Source organism: Rhododendron vialii, chromosome 9a (genome assembly GCF_030253575.1).
Source record: "Rhododendron vialii isolate Sample 1 chromosome 9a, ASM3025357v1".
Classification (NCBI taxonomy): domain Eukaryota; kingdom Viridiplantae; phylum Streptophyta; class Magnoliopsida; order Ericales; family Ericaceae; genus Rhododendron; species Rhododendron vialii.
The window spans coordinates 11,108,833-11,115,404 of NC_080565.1; positions in this window are offsets into that span (position 1 = coordinate 11,108,833).

Sequence of the window (6,572 nt, forward strand, 5' to 3'; positions counted from 1 at the left end):
CCAGATTTTGCAGAAAACCAAGAAGAGACACAGAACCCTAAAGGCGAGCAGTATTATCCAGAGGGAGAATCCGGAGATGAGAGTCGAGCTAGAGTATGCTTGGGATCCGCATCAAACCTAGGAGTCGGCTTTGTGTTTTGTCTATTTCATTACCATAAAAACTATTTAATATTTCTATATTGGGTTGTAATAAATGAATCCTTATGTTAAATTATTGTAGGGAGGTATTCTCGAACAGGTACAAATGGGACCCGAACACGTGGTACGTGGGATCATGGAATAAATACGATAAGATAAACCACTGTGCGAAGCAGTCTGTTCGGCAATATGGGTTAATGGCATGAAAAGTCATTAGTCCAATTAGTATGTTCGGCAGATAAAGGTAAAGACATGAGATAACATTGGTCCAAGTAGTTAATAAAGGACCAGTTACATGTGAAGTAACTGGTCCAGGCAATATGTTCGGCAACGAGATAGTCGAACAAAGAAAGAACTTCAGTTAAGTGCTAGAATGGACGGAATACTCTAGGAGGTTCTAGAACAGTGGTATTCCGTAAAGGAATAGGATTCCAAAAATATAGGATCCAGGAAAGATACCCAACGAGAATGGAATGTTCGGCCAACTATAGAAAGGAGTCCTAAAAGGACTAAGGTAATGAACTGATAAGGGAATGAGTCTCCACGATATCCTGGGTTTCCCATACGAGATAAGAAACCTAGGGCAACAAGGATGCTTGGACAATAAGCATATGCATATCTATAAAAATGAGGTAAACCTAGAGGAAAAAGGTATGCAATACGTTGCATTGGTATTATTTTTCTACTGATAATTAGGGTTTTTTGCTTGAGTACGTGATACTAACTTAAGCATCAGAAGTGTAGGGAGGTATTCCCGAACAGGTACAAAACGAGCCCGAGCACGGTCCAAGAAAAGGTCAACACGCTATGGACCAGTGACATGAGAAGTCAATGGTCCAGAGAGGGTGCACGATTCTCGGTGCAATAACACGAGATGTTATTGGACCAAATACAAGGAAAATGACATGAGATGCCACTGTTCAAGAAACTTGTTCGGCAAGAGAGAGCCGAACAGGAGGAGAGTTCCTTAAGAAGGATATGGTCCACATTATTTCCTTAGGACCAGTTACATGTGAAGTAACTGGTCCAGGCCGTCTGTTCGGCCATGAGATGACCGAACAAAAAGAGAAGTCCTATTAGAGGGAACATTCTAGAAGGGTCCAGAATCACTGGTATTCCGTTAAAGGATGAGATCCCAAGAATATAGGATCTAAGAAAGATACCCAACGAGTATGGGATGTTAGGCTTGTTATGGAAAGAGTCCTACAAGGATTAAAGAAATAAACTGATAAAGGAAACGAGAATCCTTGATATCCTAGGTTTCCTATACGAGTTAGGAATCCTAGGGCAACACGGATGCTTGGCCAGCAAGCATACGCAAATCTATAAATAATAGGTAAACCTAGAGGTAAAAGGTACGCAATACATTGCTTTCATATTGCTTTCCTACTGATAATTAGGGTTTGATTGCTAGTACGTGATACTAACAAAGGCATCGGAGGGCCTTTGCCACGAGAGGCAAAGGTGCGCTCACTCCTTGTCTGTTTTGCAGGACGAGGGTTTCATTGACAAATTAGGGTTACGTTCAAGAGGCACGAGAAGCCGCTGCATTCCAGTGCTGTTCAGAGCACTACTTGAATTTATCCACCTACAAGAAGGCCTTTGCCACGAGAGGCAAAGTTGCATTCACCCCTTGTCTGTTTTGCAGATTATGGTTCCGACGACGAACTAGGGTTCCGGTGAAGAGGCACGAGTGGCCGTTGCATATTGATGTTGTTCTGAACATCAATTATTTTCATCCCCCTACAATTGGCGCCGTCTGTGGGAAACGAATGAGTTTTCTGAGAAAAACGACCATGGTGGAAGACAATCAAATCACACTAGAGGACCACTTGGGTGGAGGAGGAGATAAATCCCCACCAGGGGCTCCAAGGAAGCCCGAAGGGGGATATGTGAGGACCACGAGCAATGGCCACCGCCAGACTGTCCATAATAACCCCAAGAACAGGGGGGGTAGGACAGCCACGGAGTCCACAAGAAGGAGTAAGTCCCAACGTGGAGGAGAATTAGTGACGCACTCGAGGAGCGTGCACAACAATGAGGATATTCTGGATAGAAAGAGACAGGAAATTAAGGAGTACACTCGTTTAATCAGAAAAAGAGAGCATGAGATTCGAGAGCTAGAACGAATCCGAGAACATCCAGAAGACTCTGGATTTTCACGAAGAAATTCCAAGGAAGACAGGCTGGCTCTAGTAGCACACAAAAAGACTCCATCACGAGGAAAAAGGAGCCGGAGTAGGAGTCCTACCCTAAGACGAAAGAGAGCTTTCTCACGAAAAGATGGAGCATAAGTCCAACTAGGAGTCTTAACGAGAGAAGGGCTACCCCACGAAAGGGGAGAAGTAGAAGCCAAAGCTCCTTGTTTGAGGAAGGTCCCAGGAAACACCATAGGGACAGGTACGAGAGACCTGATTCCGATTGGGAAAAGAGTAGACCCAACAAGACAAAGGGACTAGAAGAAGAGACCATGATTGCACAAGAGGCAGCTCGGAAGGCACTCAGTAATATTGCGTCTTCCCCATTTTCAAGGAAGCTACAGCAGGCTAGGTTGCCGAGCAGAGTGAAGCACGAGACCTTCATCCTCTACAAGACAGATGCTGATCCAGTAGCACACATTCAGCACAACCAACAGGCGATGTTTATGCATGAAGGAGATGATGCAATTATGTGCAAGATGTTCCCATCAAGTTTAGGGAAGGTAGCTTTGTCTTGGTTCCATAAGTTGGATCTGCGCTCCATCCGAGGATGGGTACAGTTGGCCGAAGAATTCACTACTCGGTTTTTGACAAGCAGAAGGGCCCCAAAGACTTTTGAAAGCCTCTCCATTATGAAGCAAGGAGAGGATGAGCCGATCAGGAACTATGCAAAGAAGTACTGGGAGACTTTCAACGAGATTGAAGGTTGCAGTGAGGAGTACGCAATAGCAACGTTCAAGACCGGGTTGCTTGTTTGGGGGGAGCTACGTAAATCTCTGAACATGAGTCCAGTACGAACACTGGCAAAGTTAATGGAACGAATATAGCAACAAGCAGGAAACGAGGATGACATACTCCGGGAAGACGGTAAGGTGGTTGCCAAGCAAGTCAAGGGGCCTGCGAAAAAAGCAATAAGTCAGAGCTCAAAACCTACAGAGAGAGGAAAGACTACGGACAGGCTAGGAAAGAGCCATATAAAGACAAGCCAGCACCTGATCCCAAGTCTTTCTTTTCCGTTACCACAGTTTGGAAAGAGCCCATCTATAAGATTCTTTATCGAATAAAGAATCAGCCTTACTTCAAGTGGCCCCCAACCCTTGGACGAGACAAAATGCGAAGCGGGCTACAAATCAGCATTGCAGCTACCACAAGGATTGGGGCCATATGACCGAGTACTGTGAGATGTATAAGAAGCACCTGTATAATTTGGTCTCTCATGGTTACCATAAAGAATTTATCCAGGAAGATTCCAAGATAAAGAGAAAGCAATGGAATTGGATTACGAACAAAATCCAAGAGGCATAATCCATATGATACATGGATTGGCAGAGCCTTATACGAGAAATGAGGTGAGATTACTCCAACGTTAGATTAAACATGACTAGCACGTTAGGAGGATGGGAAAGAAAAGAGGGCGAGGAGACGATGTATGCAACGAAGGCATAGTTTTTACAGATGAAGACTTGGGAGAAGTTCAAGTGCCCCACAATGATGCTTTGGTCATAACCCTACCAATTGGGGAATACGATATAGAGAGAATCCTGGTAGAATCAAGGAGTTGTACAAAGGTGTTGTACTATGATGCGTTCAAGAAATTGGGTCTGCCCCAGACAGACTTGGAGCAATCCATAACACCCTTGGTTGGGTTTGGTGCAGGTGCCGTTTGGCCCCTTGGGAAAATAACGTTACATGTTCGGGCTGGATCAGTGTAGGTGGACAAATTCAAGTAGTGCTCTGAATAGCACTGGAATGCAACGGCTTCACGTGCCTCTTGACCGGAACCCTAGTTTGTCAACGAAACCCTTATCCTGCAAAACAGACAAGGAGTGAGTGCACCTTTGCCTCTCGTGGCAAAGGCCCTCCGATGCCTTTGTTAGTATTTCGTACTAAAGAAACCCTAATTATCAGTAGGTAAATATCGAATAATACAATGTATTGCGTACCTTTTACCTCTAGGTTTACTCTGTTTATATAGACATTCGTATGCTTAGCGCCCAAGCATCCCTATTGCCATAGGATTCCCAACTTGTATAGGAAACCCAGGACATCAAGGATTCTCGTTTCCTTTATCAGCTCATTAAAAGAGTCCTCTTTGGATCCTTTTCCATAATGAGCTGAACATCCCATTCTCATTGGGTATCTTTACTAGATCCTATATTCCCGGGATCTTATTCCTTTACGGGACATGACTACTCTGGAATCTTCCAGAGTATTCCCTATGCTCCTATTCTTGATTGGAGCTCTTTCTTTGCTCGACCATCTCATGGCCGAACAGACGGCTTGGACCGCTGACTTCTCATGTCACTGGTCCATATTGCCGAACACTTGTTTAGCACGATGACTGTCCTGTCTATATTCAAAATATGGTCCCACATACCATTTACATTGCTTTTAACCCGTGATCCCTCGTATCACGTGTTTGGTTGTTGCTTCATCTGTTTGGTTGTTTTTATAACCGAACAGTCAGTTTATAGCCATGACTTCCCATATCATTGGTCCATATCGCTGTTCACCAAACTGCCCCGCGGTAAGTCCTGTCATACTTACCACGTGCTCCCGAATATCACGTGTTCGGCAACAAAATGTATGTTCTCGGGAATACCTCCCTACAATTGCTCCTCAGCTTCATCTATTTACCACTGTTCGGGGGCAATATATGACGCTTTAGAAACAAAATTTTATTTAGACCAGACTCTTCTGATCCCATACAGTCATAATTTCAATATTTCATTGACGCCCTTTAGCGGCTCCGTCATTATACCATTTCGGGGCAATGACTCCACGTGGCACGTTTTCGTATGCCAATCATTAATTTTGAACTGACGTTCGTTGAAACGGCGTTCTTTGAAACGGCGTCAGAACGGTCTTTGCTTTCCGTTACTTTAACATATAACGGCGTGAGAGAAGACGTTTCGTCTCCGTCACTCGCCCTTATACCCCTGAAAGGGCTCCTTTTGGGTTTTCACCCAAAAAACTCGAACTTTCAGTCTTTCTCTCTCTGAGCCTTCCGCCATCGCCGCCGTCTACAAATTCGATTGCATTCCAGGGAATCGTCACAGTATTCTTGTAAGATCCTCGTTCTTACTCCATTTCTTCTACTTAGGTTTCCATCTGAGATCTTAGTTCTCAGTTTTATGGGTTGTTTCTAGGGTTTCAGTTCGTACCCATTTTCAGTTTTTCTTCTTTTCTGAGTATACCCATGGCGGATGATAATGATAACCCTCCTAGACCCAGTAAGTTTAGGAAACTCTGCGATACCCCTACTGCCATGGCGGCATTTAGGTCGGAATATGTCATTCCAGATAATGTAGGACTCGAACTCGCCCCTTTAGGAGCAGATAGGGATGGTGGCTCCTGGGATAGAATGTGTATCCCTATTGTGGCCATCGTTGAAGGTGGAGTCCGATTTCCCCTTCACCCATTACTCCGCCAGATCCTAAACTGGTATCGTCTCACCCCCATGCAAGTATCAACAAACGTCTTTAGGCTGATAATGGGTGTAATAGCTTTGAATAGGATTCTGGGGACCCAGTTAGGAATTTGGGATATTCAATGGTGGTACAGTATTGTACTAAACCCTGAGTATAATACCTACTATTTCAAAGTTAGAAGGGCAGAAAAGCGTCTCGTGCTCAACCTGCCAGACTCTGCTCGGGATCATGAGATTGATTTCCTTTATGTCACTGGAGCCTTTGAGCCACTTGGAGAGGATGGCCAAGTGCTAGGGCTCCATTGCCCCCACATATGGGGCTATCCACGTATGCTCTTGCTTTTTATCTTTTGCAATTTCTTCGTTTACTGCTCTCTCATAGCTTTCTATGTGTCTAATTTTGGTTTTATAACTCCGATCTTGCAGCTGAAAACGTTAACAAACGTCCTAGACGTGAGCCGAGCTACGTCCGAACAGAGGACATTAACAGGATCCTAAAATACACAGGAGAACCAGGTACCCGAACAGCTGGTCGGGGTCGAGACGCTGATATACTGCTGGGATACGACCCTTCATACAGAGGGGTCATTGACAGAAGATTTGCCCATCCCAGCACCAGTGCTGCTTCTACCTCCGCATCAACTGCTCCTCAACAACGTATTTCAAGACTTCAAGCTGGGGTTACTGTTGCTGGTCAACCTGGTGAAGTTCCCATTTCGGAAGGCGTGCCGCTTCCTCGTTTAAGACTCAGAAGATCTACTCGTGGACCAGTTTCTGAACAACAACAGCCCGAACAACTGGTTTTA